We start from the raw sequence: 15,404 nt of genomic DNA, 5'->3' as shown, positions 1-15,404 counted from the left end.
TGATCCTAAGTGCACCTACTCACATAGGATTATGCTCTTCTTCACCAATCGAGCTTCTTCTTCATGTAGGATTGCAGCCCTGAAATGGCAGCACTGCAGCCCTTAAGGATTCGTGGTGTATTTGGTTCTTTTCGTATGTGAAAGTCCCTTCTTTGCTTCAATGAGAGGCCTTCTAGATCTAAGTTGCAAGCCCAAACAATGAGAAGTATGGCATTGTTATATTGTTGATGATATGTACCCAGAAAGCCCTCCTTTTCTCGCATGTGTGACTGTGTTTTGCCCTAGAAACAGTCCCTCAAACTTCGCTTCGACTTCTCCCTCCTTCACTGCACTAGAGGCTCCTTTTCTTCGACTTGTTTCACTCTAAACTCGGCTCCTTGTCTTCGCTTATTTTAGAGATCCTTGAATGCGTTATGGAGGAGTGGACAGCCTCTATATATAAAGGTTTGTCCCTCCATTTAGGCCGACTAGTCACCTTGTTTGTAGGCAGACTTTGAGGGTTGTTTGGAGGCTGATTTGTTGAGCAGACTTCAGATAGTTTCCATGGTGGTGTAGCATGCTTGAAGGAGCTTCTTGATGGTGCCACTGCATAGGAGTAGACTTGACTTTGCTTGGAGGTTTTCCTTTCGACTTTAATATATATTTATAAATGGTGTAACATGCCCTTAAAGTTTTCAACATAATTATTTTGACTCTTTGACCCACCTATAGCACTTTGACATGTGCTAGACCTACTTCAATGAGCAAGAAACTCATTGACATATATGATAAAAATAATATTTCTTTGCTTGAATAAGTACAAATATCAAAAGTACATTTATGAAGACCGAACCTAGTTACATTTCCTTCAACAGTAACCTTGGGTGTATCTATCATAAAAGTGTTTATTTAATATTATATGGCTACTTGAAGAAAATCATTCAGTTGTGTGTCAATTATATGGAGAAAAATGCACCTACAGCACATAACCAACAAACTCTTTGAACAAAGGTCTCACTGTAAAACTTATTCAAACTCAGAAATTTTAAAGAAAAATTGGCAGTATTCTTAAGTGGAATTTTACAAAAAGGGGGATTTGAATGGCAGATTTGTTTGATAACTCAAATCCGTTCATGACTGAGTAGAAAAGAAGGTATTAGCTTGATCATTGCATACACTTTTTTTTATTTCTTTAAAAAAATAATTTTATGTGAATCTCAAGCAATGGCAAACTCTGTTGTCCAAGGAATTTATTTTATAATGTGTAAAATGTTGATTTTTGTGTAGCATCGGGAAGTATTCCCGCATGTCTACAAGTGAACCCAGGAAGAAAACAAGTCAGACAGCCAGTGAAGGGATGTATCCCTTGGGTTGTCACACCCCACTTTGACATGTATAAATAGATGATATGACATCTCATCTGAACACCAATGAAGAGCAAGTCTGAGCAAAGGAGAAATTGGTTTTGGAGAACATCTTCCTCATTTATATCTCTCTTGGCCGCACGTGTGAAGAAGCTTTGACTGAGTTTTTGGACAATTTTGACTAGCGAGTTTGATCTCTGTTTGAATGAGCTGATCAGATTTGACCAAGCCGTTTTTGTATCAAGTTGACTAGAGTTGACCGAGTTGTAGTTGATTGTAGAAGGGCTGCACTTTCTGACTATTGACTGCAGGGATTTGACCACAGACCACAAGGTCGACCACAGTTGACCATAGGGCCGAAGTTTAACCGCAGGCCAGTTTGACCATGCTAAGTTGACCAGCATTGAATTTCTGATTTTTTGGCTGGTTTGACCAGCAGATGTTTTTACCAAATTTGACCAGTATTTGACTTGGATTATTGGTACAATTCTAGATAAATTGTTGATTTGTAAATCTTACTGAAGAATAATTTCTTCGAAGAAAAGTTGTTGGGTTTTCTCCCAAGTTTGGGTTTCCCAGGGTAAAATTATTGTCTCCACTGTGCATGGTTGTCTTTCTATGATCTTTATTCTTTCCGCAAAATTTACTGTTGAGATTTTCTGAATGTAATTATTCAATGATCGCAATGGCATAAAATACTATGTGAAGAAATCATTAGGAAGTAATTATTTGGCATAAAATTGTATCAAGCTTTCAACATGGTATCAAAGCTTTGTTGAAAGAGCAGCCACTGAAGTCTGCCTAACATATAGTATTCAACAGCGTGATTGGTTTTTTGATCTCTTGTCAAAATGGTGCCAAGTCTCAGAGTTGAAGATAGGTTGGATGGTGCTACTAACTTCATTTTGAAAACCCAGGATACTACTTGTCTTGGAAGAAAAGGATCTTCAAGATCATGTGAAGGAAGTCATTTCAGAGCCAGAGGGGGCTGAAAAAAAGCCAAATATAAGAAGAATGAAGCCAAGGCCAAGGCCAAGAGAATCTTGATAGATTCCATAAAGGACCACTAGATTGTTAGTTTTTGTTTGGGATAGCAGTGAACAAGTGTTCTAGTCTCTGTGGTGTTTAAGAGGCTAAGGAACACAGGGTCTCCAAAACCTAGAAAATGTTTTGTGAGAAAAGACTTGGAGACATCTCAATTAAATTAATTAGCCATAATTAAATATTTCCTAAGTCTAACTTAGGAAAATTGGTTAATTAAAGTGAATTAATTGAGGGAGTTTGATTTTGCTCTAGAGACTTCCAGAAAAGTTAATTGATAGAGTCAAGATGATCTTAGCCATTGGTTGAGATGTGATCATGGCCATTGAGACTCCAACAAGAGATTATAAGAGTGGGTCAAAGGGTTTGGAGATGACACAATGAACATTCAAGTAGTTCGAATTACCCAGTGGCAGTATTTAGCAAGGGTGTAGTTGAAGTTAGGGAAGCATCAAAGGCAGGGGATCAACAAAGATTTGGGAGCAAGAATCCGGAGGAGATTTCCTCAGTATTTTCCAATGCCTGGGAGACAAGAAGAGGAGGTTGAATCATCTGCAGAGGAGGTCGTATTTAGCCAGTGCGAGTAGCCAGTTGATAGTGTGAGTGGCAGAGGAGCTCGTTCAGTGAGCTAGAGGTTGAATCTATCATCTGGAGGCAAAGCGAGTGGGCTTAGAGCAATTCAAAAGGTAGGACGACTTGCTGCAAGGTGAATACAGAGGTTGAACGAATTTCCGGAGGCAAAAGTGCGCATTTTCCAGAGGCAGTTTGAGTAGACTAAAAAGTGTGAGTTGCTTGGATAGGGCCAGATTGAATAGCAGAGGGAGACAAGCAGTCTCTAGATCATTTTGCCAGTGTGGATCAGTATTTGTCGGAGGATTGCCAGTGAAAGGCAACCAGTTGTTATTTCTCCTAAATTTATGAATAATAATAAAACCCTCATCTATTGCATTGGTTTTCCCTTCGGGGTTTTTCCAGGGACATTTGTCCAAAAATAATGGTCTCATATTTTCATGTGTGTGTGTATTATTTTCTAAGTTCCAGTTTTTATCTTCTGCAACATATTTGTTGGAAAATGTAACTAGGCTCGGTCTTCATTAATGTATTTTAGTCATAATGTGATGTACTTGTCAAAAGAATAAAGAAAAGAATTTTTATTATTGTATCAATGACGTATTAAAGCATGGGTTTCATGCTTGGGTCATCATTATATTAGTCAAAGTCTCGATTGTAGACTCCTATGATTAATATTGAGTCAATAGAGTCATTGTACATTTAAAGAGACCATTCTTGGGCTTTTGAATCACGTAAAAAGGTTTATTATTGAGTCAAATGTAATTTAAGTAACCTCCACACCAAGTTGGAGTAAAGGAGATCAAGTCAGCCTAAGGACACCAATTCGACCTCACTTGGAGCCTATAAATAGAAAGAAGTCGAATTCATTTGGAGCATCTCATCTCAAGCTAGTTCGATATCTCTAAGGAAGTTGGAGAAGTGCGAAGTGGGTCAAAGAAGTCTAAAGGAAGTGTGAGTTGGGTCAAGTCTAAGGAGAAGAAGGAAATCGAAGTTTTGGAGCTACTCTCTCTATGTTTCATGCCCTAGTTTGGAAGATCGAAGTCTTCCAAGGGTTGATTCTGCCAGTTGTTGCCTAATGCCGTAAGTTGTTGCATAGTCGAAGTTGTTGGGGTGAAAGTGTTGTTGCAAAGGGGTCGAAGATCTGGAAGGCTAACTTGGTGTGGAAGGAAGGTTTGGTCTTTGTCTAGGTTGAAGAGACTCAAAGAATACTATTGAAGGAAGAGAATTTTTGACTGGGTTTTCAACTCGAGGAGGGTTTTTCCCTGGCATAGTGCCTACATCTTGTGTCTTTTGTTTTTGTGATCTTCATACACACATAATATGGTAATTGCTTGATGAAAGATAAGATAATAAAGAAGTAAAAGAAGCTAACGTAACTCACAAGTAATTATCAAGAAAGAGAAATCAAACCCTAATCTACTCGTATTGATTTCTCTACATGGTATCAAAGATAAAGTCAAGAAAAGTTGAAGATCAATTTGTTGGCATGGATTCTCCCTCTTTTATAAACTACATGAAGATGGGTATCAACATTGCTGGAAGCTAGATCAAGAAGGTCATCTACTACTTATTCAACAAGGTCAAAAGACAAGGATTCTTGGCTGCTCTTGCAGGTTCTCTTAGTGATGACAATGCATGGATCATTGATATTGGAGCATCAAGACACATGACAAGAGAAAGTAAACAACCACATACAATATCAAAGGAGCCATCTTCTCATGCAGTGGAATTGGGGGACAACAAAAGCTATGTTGTTAGAGGCCTAGAATCAACATCATTGAAGCTAGAAAAAGGATCGAAGTTGCACCTCAACAACATACTATATGTTCCAGGTTTGAAAAAGAATTTGCTTTCTATTTCTTGTTTAGAAGATAAAGTGGATAGAGTTGCTTTTGTTGATGGAAAAGTATTGGTTTGGGGAAAAGACTCTAGCATTGATAAAGCTAGGGTTATTAGAGTTCGTGAATGAACCCTTTATAGAGTCATTACACCACCTCCTCAAGCTTTGGTTCATATCGAAATCGATCCCATTGAGCTATGGCATAGGAGGTATGGTCATCTACGTTATAAGGTCATCCCTACTCTTAGTCAATTGGTTCATGGCATTCCCAATATGAAGTTAGATCATGAAGGTGTGTGCAAGGGATGCTCTTTGGGAAAACATACAAGAAAGTCATTTCCAAATAGTGAAACTACATCTAAAGAAATATTAGACCTCATTCACTCTAATGTGTGTGGGCCCATGTTTGACAAATCACTTGGAGCTCATCACTACTATGTGACATTCATTGATGACCATTCTAGAAAGACGTGGCTCTACCTTCTCAAAACAAAAAATGAAGTATTTGATAAGCTCAACGAGTTTAGGTCCGAAGTGGAAACCCTAACCGAAAGAAAGATAAAAACTCTAATGTTCAACAATGGTGGGGAATACACTTCTAAGGAATTGATTACATATTGCAAGGAAGCAGGAATTAAGAGGGAGCTCATTGTTCCCTATTACCCCAAACAAAATGGAGTGGCAAAAAGGAAGAATAGGTCAATTGAACAAGGCATTCGAACTATGCTCCATGATTAAGACCTACCAAAATTCCTATGGGGAGAAGCAACAATGACAAACGTGTACATTCAAAATAGAGGTCCTCATAGAAGTCTTAATAATATAACACCTGAAGAAGTATTCACAGAAAAGAAGTTGAGTGTGGATCACCTCTGAATCTTTGGAAGTCTAGCATACATCCATGTTCCAAAGGACAAGTGAAAGCAATTGGACCCTACAAGTATCAAGGGAATATTCGTTGGATATAGTGTCTCCTCAAAAGCATATAGAATCTACATTAAGGAAGGAGGACATATTGAAGTAAGCAGGGATGTCATATTCGATGAAAATCAAGCCTACAAGAAATCAAAGGATATTCCTATTGGTCCTAATGATGAAGAAGTTCTCATATTTGAAGAAGAAGAAGATCATCATGAAAACCCTACTACAAATCAAGAAGAAGAAGAAGAAGGACCAAGTGAGCCTATTCAATCTGTGGTCATCCCAACCACAAGGAAAAGGCCAAATTGGTTAAAAGCTACATTAGAAGATGTTGAAGGACATGAAGCTGCGAAAGGAACCTTCAGGGAAAGTAAAAGACCGAAGAGATACTCTGGTTATGTTGCATATATGACGAAATTAATTGAAGTCGAACCATCTACATTGAAGGAAGTTGCTCATCATGAAGTTTGGAAGAAAGCGATGTAGGAAGAATATCAATCCATCATGAAAAATGGGGTTTGCAAAATTGTTCCTAGACCTAGTGACAAATCAGTTGTCACCTCCAAATGGATCTATAAGATCAAGCATGCTATTGATGGAAGTATAGACAAGTACAAAGCTAGATTCGTTGCAAGGGGTTTCTCTCAAAAGGAAAGCATTGATTATGAAGAAACCTTTGCACCCACAACAAGGTACACTACCATTAGATATTTGGTTTCATTGGTTGCTACAATGGGTTGGAATATCCATCAAATGGATGTGAAGGTCGCATTTCTGAATGGGACCATTGATGAGGAAGTTTATATCAAACAACTCGAAGGCTTTGGAGTTAATAGCAGTGACTTTCATGTTTGCAACCTCCAGAAGACCCTATATGGTTTGAAGCAAGCACCTAGGGCATGGTATGTGCATAAAAAAGGATGTATATCTACTTAGAATTGGGTTTGTCAAGAGTTCTGTTGATCCAAATATCTACATCAAGGTCGTGAATAATGAGCCCGTCATTATTCTACTATATGTGTATGATTTATTCATCACAGGTGTGGAGTGAAGAATTCAAAAATGCAAGAATATGTTGGCAGTTGAATTTGAAATGAAGGATCTAGGACTAATGCACTATTACCTAGGTCTAGAAGTATGGCAAAGACTTCGGGAGATATATTTGGGGCAACGAAAGTACATCATCAAGTTGTTGCAGAAATTCGGAATGATGGATTCCAAGCTGATGACTACTCCTATGATCACCAATCTCAAAATGTTGAGGGGCTTTGACTCTAGTCTTGTGGATCCTACCTCCTATTGTCAGTTGGTGGGTTCCCTAATGTATCTAGTAAATACCAGGGCATATATATGTTTTGCAGTAAACATTCTTAATCAGTTTTAGTTGAAGCCTCATCATGATCATTGGATAGTTGCCAAACACATATCGAGATATCTTTGTGGCACTATACATCACTGCCTAAAGTATGATAGTAACGAAGTCAAGCTAATTGGTTTCATAGATTTTGATTCGGGTGGCAGTGAAACCAATGGAAGGAGCACCACCGAGGATATTTTAGTCTAGGAGCTGCTATGATCTCATGGATGAGCAGGAAGCAAGATCTCGTTGCTTTAAGTAGTGCTGAGGCAGAATATGTGGTTGCATGTGAAGTAGGAAAGGAGCTTGTTTAGTTATGGAAGCTTCTGACAAGTTTGTTCGAAAAGTCTATGGATACTACCGTGATTAATTGTGACAATCAACGTTGTATCAAGATGTCTAGGGATCCCGTGTTTCATGCTGGAACGAAGCATATCAACAATAAGTTCCACTTTATTAGGAATCTGGTGCAAGATGGGATCGTGAAGTTGGAGTATGTCTCGACAGATGAATAGGTAGCAGACATACTAACAAAGGATCTTCCAAATAAGAAGTTTGAATATCTAAGGAACATGCTTGGTTTAGTAGATATTGTTGATTGTATTGATGATAAGAGATTGGAAGAGATTTGTTGAGGCTTTGCGAGTGAAGCATATCCTAGGAGGACATCTGACCAACAATTTGTGTTAATGTCTAAGTCCCAAAGTAGGGAGGGTGGCGTGGGTCGTAGAGCTTTGACCGTGGATACGCACCTAGGTCCCTTGGTTGGTGGTTAGCAAGTAAGCCTGATGGTACCTAGAGAGGTTGAAAGCTTGAGTCCACCTTATTCCCACTTCGATAGATTGCCTTGGTCAGGAATCTAGTCCATGGCATTGAGGCGCCTAAACTCTTCATTGTTCATATAGTTTAAGATCTTCCATTATATTTGTATATTATGAATACCTCCCTAGTTAAGAGGGAGTGTTGGAAACGGTAACTAGGTTCGGTCTTCATTAATGTATTTGAGTCATCATGTAATGTACTCATCAAAAGAATAAAGAAAAGAATTTTTAATATTGTATCCATGACTTATTAATGTTAATTTTTGCAACTGCAGTAAAATTCCACCTTGGTTAGCCCAAATGACCAAGATAATGATTGCATTAGATTCCTCTTTTCGAGAGGACCAAAATTGACCTAAAGATCACCCAATTTGGTTAAGCGGAAATTGAGTTATGAATTATTTCATTCCACATGTATTATGGAATGGGTCGGCCCTAACCATAAGAGTAACTGCTTGGATCAGTCTTAACCCCAAGTGACCCCTCAAGAAATCCTATAAATAGAAGAGACCTCAAGATCATTTGGACACATCTTCTCTTCTCTTTTGTCTTGGTCCACGCAGGTTCGTTGGAAGGAATTCGCTCAAGGGTCCGAAATTACAGGAGAAAGGTTTGCTCTAGGTTAGGGTCTTTTGGATCTCGATTGCTGACACAGAACGGGGCATTCTAGTCCCTAGTCGCTGGCACACAAGCCTATGAGAGCGACTATAGACCCTTGGACATTGGCATCAAGGCTTATGAGAGTGACTCTGGGTTCAGAGGCAGATAGGAAGGTTCCGGTCCCTGGTTGCTCACACAGAGTAGTCCTGGGAGCGACCAGGACATTAGGGTTGCTTGCAAGCTCGGAAAGGGAGCAACTTTGGGTCTTTGCAATTCAATGCCAAACTCGCACACATAGAGACCTCCTGGGAGCAACTTTGTAGTCATAATCGCTCGCATATTGTATTCATGAGAGCGACCTTGAAGCTTCAGTCGCACACAGACAGTTTGGATGAGAGCGATATGAGTTCAGATCTAGGGTTTGACATCTTGCTTCAGTTAGCTTCAATGATCTGGTAGATCTGGGTTTCTCTGTTGTTATAACAGATCTACAGATCTTATTTGTTTGTTTCCGCTACAATCATATGTATTTGGCTCATTGATAGTGACAACAGTTCTCAGTAGTATTTGGCACAGTGACAGCAGTATACAGTAGTTGACATCAGTTTGTGACAGTGCATTACAGCCATCAGTATGAGGGTTCTGATATCTAACATGATTAGATCTGTTTCATAGATATCATTATTGTTTTGCTGCATAAACAAAGTTATGGATCATTGTACTCTCTTTTGCTACCTCATTTGATGACGATCTAAGAAGAAGAAGATTTGCAAGGGTTTTCCCCATAGTGGGTTTTGCCCTGGTCTCGGACCAATCCTGGTGTCTCTATGTGTGTGCATGCTTTCTTCTACGGTTACTTTTATATTCCGCTACATTGATGATGATGGTGATGTTGTTTCTTTCTACGTAATTGCATATGTTGATATATAATATTGTAGATCTAAATAATGTAATGATGATATGTGGTGAACTTAATGTATTTATGATGAAATGCAACTATTGTAGCAAAAAACAATGTCGCCCTAAGAAAAATTAACATGCTATCAGAGTTGGGATAAAGAAAATCCATGGAGATCACCCTGATGATGACACCATTGATGGAAGCAAGAAGAGGATGGTGGAGACCTAAAAGAATTCTAGGTTTTGAAGAAAACCCTAGGCATCTTGATGATTAGGGTTTGATGGATTCTATGAAGTTGGGGTTGGAGAGAAGACCCTGGTTTATGGAAAGTATATGAGATATGGAACCTAGTTAGTCAATGTGAAGATGCTCAAGCCCTAGATGGGATAATCCCTAGCAAATCTGGTTGGATACTTGAAGACAACATTGGTATATGGACCATGGACATTGATGGCTCTTGAAGATTGGTTCAAGAGGGAGAGGATCACCTCTCATTGAAGATAAGTATTTCTTGACTTATGATGCTTCTTACTTGATAGTCTTATGGATCTAATGATTATGCTTATTGCTTGTACTTCTTGCATATGTATTTGAGTATATGGATGTTTCTAACCTCCTTGATGAGATGTGATGAGTAGATCCTTCTTGAGGATCATTTTGAGATGCAGATCTGGAAAGAGATAAAGAGGTACTTGATGAAAAGTTGCGCTTCAAGTGGCCTATGCCTAAGGAGTAGGTGCTCAGGTATATTACTGTATTTGAGATATGCATGGTCTATTGTGTTTCAACTATTGGCTCAATAAGCCCTAAGGCATGATGAGAATGCCTCTTTATTTAATAGCTCATACATGCATATGAAAGTGACTTGGATCTATGTTTCCTATGATGAAAAGATGCACCTAGTGTTGAACATTTTTATCTTATTGAGTTTTATGACGCTATCTAATATTGATACATTTATACACTTGATGTTTGGCTAACATCTATGATCTATTTGTTGGATATCTTGATCCTATAAAGAAGGCTAGCACCTTGGCTCTAGAAAATGATACTCTTGATACTTGTCATGATGGATTTCATATAGAAGGATAGTTCATTGACTCCTATACATGAGTTTGTTGGTAATGCTTGTGAAAAGCATGATGAAAGCATATGGAAAGAGCGATTGACACTCTTGTTGTTTTGATAAAGCTTTATTGAATGACCTAATCTGATCTCATTGGTCATGAAGTGCATGTGAGAGGTATAAGTGTAAGATTGATATTCCAGATCTCTTACTACCTATGGTCTTGTCTTGATGGCATATGGTTAAACTAGATGCAGTAACTTGATGGAGTGACTTGATAGAAAGTGTTATTGTGTTCATAATCTTTGAGATCTATCTGTTGCTTTGAGTCTAAGCCTTTGATGAAAGATTGATGTCATGATGTTGATAGCCATATGTTTATGATCTAACAGATCTGATGTTGCATGACTCTAGTAGAGACAGGTTGCTTACATGAATGAAGATGAATGATCCCTAGTCAGAGGGAGAATCACTTCTCAAGATTCTTACCCTTATTACTATTTGTGTTATATGTTGCTGAAGTATGATTTATGTGCATCTGACAGTATTGATCTGCAGCAGAGTCTCAGATCTAAATCCCATATAGAAATTAGGGTTTCTTCTCCGGTTGCAGTCATAGATCTAGGAGATTTCGTCCCTGGTCGCACGCATGCTAAGGCCTAGACAGTGTCCAGGCAGCTAAAGTCACTCCCATGCTAACCTGAAGAGAGTGACCAGAGGTTTGACTGTTGTTGACCATCATCTAAAGCTTTCTGAAGTTGTCTGAACTCTGAATCATGATGTCCCTAACATAGTCTGTCATTATTAACTGATTTCTGAAGTTGTTGAGTTAAATTGTTGATCATATAATGAAGTATTGTGCATGAAATCAGATGGTCACCTGGAAGATATCAGGACCACAGATGTATTGCATATAACAACAAGATATGCTAACAGGAAAAGGTTGAATGTTTTCCATAACATGAACATGCAAACTAAACTTGTGTTTGTAGGTGACCAGGACATACATATAGATATGTCAATATGTTTGTGCTACAAGAGGTTGGCATGATTTGGCATTACTGGTATACATGGAAAATGTTTTGTCATGATGCTTCACAATAACTTTGAATCGATGATTGAGATGTGCTTTGACTATAGATCTCTCTACAATAGTAATTTGGACTAGACCCGATGTCTAGTGATCTAATTTGACAATTGTTGACTTGTCATGGTATCAACACTATGTGGGCATGATGACTTATGTGGGTATTTGAATATTGGCCTCCTTGTTCTTAGCACAATGGTCGAAATATTGATAGTTGTGATTCAGCATGAAAGTGGAACTTGCATGACTAATCCTTGGTGTATGCATTTGCACCCACTGATAGAAATGACTGGTTTTATGATTATGAGAATAACTTAATCAAGTTTGGATTGACAATGCATGGTTAATGACAACTTGTTGGAGTCATGATTTGATATGAGCTCCACTTATCTCCTGGTTGAAAGAATTAATAATGTGATATTGATGACTTTGATAATGGTTGTGATCTGGCTTCTAAACTGTGATGAGTTGACTTTGTTGTTAATGGTACAACATTGAGTTATGATTACGTTGGCTTAGCAAGGCATTATGCTTAGACCATTGTAATCCAGATATGTCTAGATTTGACAATTATCTGATGAAGTCAGGATGATGAGTTCCAAGGTATGGATATGGATTTGATATTGATTATGGTTTTGGTTTTTATATCCTGATGATCTACTTTTGACAAGTGATGAGCCTCTGATGATCTAATCAGAGGGAGATGGCTTATGAAGCCTTGGACAATGTATCATGGCATGATGAATCGATTTCTAGAATTTGGGAAAGAAATTCCATATTGAAAAATGTTTTTGAATAACGAAAATTGCAAATCCTTGAATACTTTGATTTGAAGTTCAAGATGTTGTTGAACTTGACATGGCATCCGACGGTTGAAGCATTGATGTTGCGTTTTGAACATCCATCTATATATGTATGATGTGCATAGAACCTTAATGAACTCATGAGTGAGTTGCTTCACTCACATAGAGTTTCCACTGACCATGCTTTGAAATATCTGCATGAGGTATTCTATTTTGAGAATGAGATATTTCTCCTATGATATGTATCTGCATAGATGTATTGCTAATATTTGAGATTATTGTTGATAAGCACATTTGGATGTTGCTTTAGTATGCGATCTACCATGATATCTTGAATGAGAGGTCCATAGCATGACCAAGGTTGATCATGATGTTGCTAGCATGGCTAGCTGTGAGGCAGGATACGGAAGCTCCTTAGAGAGTTGTTTGAGCATGATCTGGATATGACATGGATACCATGGATACATTATGATGATCTAATTGGCAATACGTCCCATATTTATAGTTGGGACTAAGATACTCTCATATATTGAGACAGTGCAGTTGTTTGAAACAAGCTCAAGCTTGTGGTTGGCACCTCCTTGAGAGGGAGGATGATTATGGTATCCTTTTGCAATTCATATGATTATATATGATCTAACAAGATATTTGATTTAATGTTTTTATGAACAGGAAATAGTTGTTATTGAGACAAGAAGATGGAAGATATTCTCTCAAAGGCATCTTGGTTTTCAGAGAGCATCCCCTCCGGATGAGGGGCAGCGCTGATCGAGGACACTAAGCCAACTCTTCCTACCCTGTTTGAGCTCCCAGGGTGAGGAATCGAGATGGAGGGCTCTTGGGGTTGAGGGAACTCTAGACAATAGGGCGTTACCCTATCTATATAGGGAGTTACCCCTATTTGTTACCCATAGGGTTGGAGTTGTAGCTCACCCTATCTTGGTCTTAGCAGAGTATACCCCAGTTGGCATCATACCCACAAGCAGGGCTTGTTGGGAATATTACTCCTTGTCTGGCCAACAAGTTGAGGGTATGCTTGGGGGTGTACAACCCAAGGCAATTATGATGTAGGTGTTCTACCACATGACTATTCTGGGTCATCGATGGGAAGATCAATAGGCAATAGGATGGGTTGAGATGACTCGATATGATTCCGGGTTGAGAGTATAACTCCCTAATGAAATTCCAAGGTCGAGCGTTCACTCCCCTATGTGATGAGGTATCCTATTGCTCAAAATGGGTGGAAGCTATTACTCCCTGATGTGATTCCAGTTTGAGATGTTCTCCCTGATGATATGCTCTCTAATGAAAACATTCTAGATAGAAGCCTGTCGACAGAGATTTCAGATAGCATCCTGATGGATAGAGTGTGGTAGCTTGAGCTCCCCTGCAGTAATAAATTCTTCTTCTTCTAGATCCAAGAATGTTCAGCATACGAGAAGGAACAATCAAAAGATAGGCAGGAATACGCAAAGGATAGATCAAGATGTACAATGATGATGATGATGAGAGTCGAGACACTTAAGATGGAGTCTGGACATGACACGATGACTACATGACAGATATGATCTGTGATGATATGTGATTCCAGAATGGCATATTGATCGACAGACGGATATTGGCAGGTGGAATTCTCCCTAGTTGAGAGGGAGTGTCAACTTTTGCAACGGCGGTAAAATTCCACCTTAGTCAACTCAAATGACCAAGATAATGATTGCATTAGATTCCTCTTTTCAAGAGGACCAAAATCAACCTAAAAATCACCCAATTTGGTTAAGTGGAAGTTGAGTTATGAATTATTTTATTCACACATGTATTACGGAATGCATTGGCCCTAACCACAAGAGTAACTGCTTGGGTCAATCTTAACCCCAAGCGACCCCTTAAGAAAACATATAAATAGAAGAGACCTCAAGATCATTTGCACAAATCTTCTCTTCTCTTTTGTCTTGGTTCGCCCCAATTCATCAAAAGAAGTTCGCTCAAGGGTCTGAAATTACAGGCGAAAGGTTCGCTCTGGGTTAGGGTCTTTGGGATCTCAGTTGCTGGCATAGAACAGGGCATTCTAGTCCCTGGTCGCTGGCACACAAGCCTATGAAAGTGACTATAGACCCTTGGACGCTGGAATAGAGGCTTATGAGAGCAACTCTAGGTTTAGAGGCAGATCGGAAGGTTCCGGTCCCTGGTCGCTCGCACAGAGTAGTCCTGGGAGAGACCAGGACATCAGGTTCGCTTGCACAACTCGGCAAGGGAGCGACTTTGGGTCTTTGTAGTTCAGTGCTAGAGTCACACGCATAGAGACCTCCTGGGAGCGACTCTGCAGTCACAGTCGCTTGCATATTGTATTCATGAGAGCGACCGTGAAGTTTCAGTCGCACATAGACAATTTGGATGAGAGCGAACCGGTTCAAATCAAGGGTTTGACATCTTGGCTTCAGTCAACTTCAATGATCTAGTAGATCTCGGTTTCTTTGTTGTTATAATAGATCTGTAGATTTGTAGATTTGATTTGTTCGTTTTCACCGCAATCATATGTATTTGGCTCATTAATAATGACACAAGTTCTCAGCAGTATTCGGCAGAGTGAGAGCAGTATACAACAGTTGACATCAGTTTGTGACAGTACATTATAGCCATCAGCATGAGAGTTCTGATTTCTAACATGATTAGATTTGTTTCATAGATAACATTATTGTTTTGCTGCATAGACAAAGTTATGGATCACTGTACTCTCTTTTGTTGCATCATTTGATGACGATCTAAGAAGAAGAAGATTTGCAAGGGTTTTCCCCATAGTGGGTTTTGCCCTGGTCTTGGACCAATCCTGGTGTCTCTATGTGTGTGCATGCTTTCTTCTACTATTCCTTTTATATTCCGTTGCATTGATGATGATGGTGATGTTGTTTCTTTCTATGTAATTGCATATGCTAATATATAATGGTGTAGATCTAAATAATGTAATGGTGATATGGGATGAACTTAATGTATTTATGATGAAATGCAACTATCATAGCAAAGAACAATGTCGCCCTACGAAAAATTAACAATTAA

The 15,404-nt window shown here is 38.9% G+C and overlaps 1 protein-coding gene across 1 annotated transcript in view; it reads right to left on the bottom strand.

Annotated features, from left to right (window-relative positions):
- The window catches only part of LOC149254455 (uncharacterized), a 352,448-nt gene that overhangs the window by 36,914 nt on the left and 300,130 nt on the right, over window positions 1–15,404 (bottom strand).

Source organism: Pinus tabuliformis, chromosome 7, assembly GCF_031772625.1.
Source record: "Pinus tabuliformis cultivar Carrire ecotype Pingquan chromosome 7, CPIR1, whole genome shotgun sequence".
Classification (NCBI taxonomy): Eukaryota; Viridiplantae; Streptophyta; class Pinopsida; order Pinales; family Pinaceae; genus Pinus; species Pinus tabuliformis.
The sequence above is the reverse complement of the archived record's forward strand: the minus strand, read 5'-3'. Positions and strand labels throughout refer to the sequence as shown.